Source organism: Crocuta crocuta, unplaced genomic scaffold (assembly GCF_008692635.1).
Source record: "Crocuta crocuta isolate KB4526 unplaced genomic scaffold, BGI_CrCroc_1.0 scaffold138, whole genome shotgun sequence".
In the NCBI taxonomy this organism is placed as follows: Eukaryota; Metazoa; Chordata; class Mammalia; order Carnivora; family Hyaenidae; genus Crocuta; species Crocuta crocuta.
The window spans coordinates 3,650,519-3,651,395 of NW_027532585.1; positions in this window are offsets into that span (position 1 = coordinate 3,650,519).

Here is an 877-nt window from a genome sequence, read left to right on the forward strand (position 1 = left end):
ACCTGCTGAGATGGTTCATTCCGCTAATATGGGTAGCTCTGTGGACTCGAATAATTAGTGTAAATTGCCTTTGAATAACACAGAGCTGGGAACAGCTCTAACTTGCTAAGGCTTAATGCCCCTTCCCTACAGGATGAAGAGTCCTTAATGGGGCCTGGAAAAACAACTAATACCTACAAATCAAAGGAGAAAAGCCGTTTTTGATGCATTTGTCTGAGAGTGTGAGTTTTAAACTAAATTGTTAACACTTCCTTCCTGCTGAGGGTCATGGATTAGCTAGGCTGGGAGATTCTTTGAGAATCTTTCACACTGACCAGGGGAGGTAGGGGTTCCAAATACAAGTGTTTTCTTAACCCAAATCCCTACCTCCCTGACCAGGACGGCTCTGCATTTCCCTCTAATTAGGTGAAGAATTAGGAGGTGGATAAATGTGTTCAGAGATGAGGATAAAGTGATTAGTTCACTCCAGACCATGATAGCGATTTCTAGGCGCTACTTAGTTCCTTTCAAGATAATAACTTTTCTCTTTTTCACAAAAACGTATTCAAGCAAACCTCCAACATGTATTTATAAGCAATGGTAATTATCTCTGGGCAAGCACATTGACAAACTATTTTTACTCTCCTCCGTATTTGTTTAATTTTCATAACGTTTTTATGCAGTCGAAGAACGTCTAGAGTGGCTTTTAATCGGACCCAAGTATTATAATTATTTGTGCAATCTGAAATCTGAACAAGATCTAATAACCTAACCCCCCCAAAATGTATTCACATTTAAATGATCCTTTCAAGGAAAGTGGGGAGAGAGACATGTCGCTCTAGGAGCTTTCTGCAGTAAAACCATTTTGACACTTTTTCTGCATATGAATGGATAATAC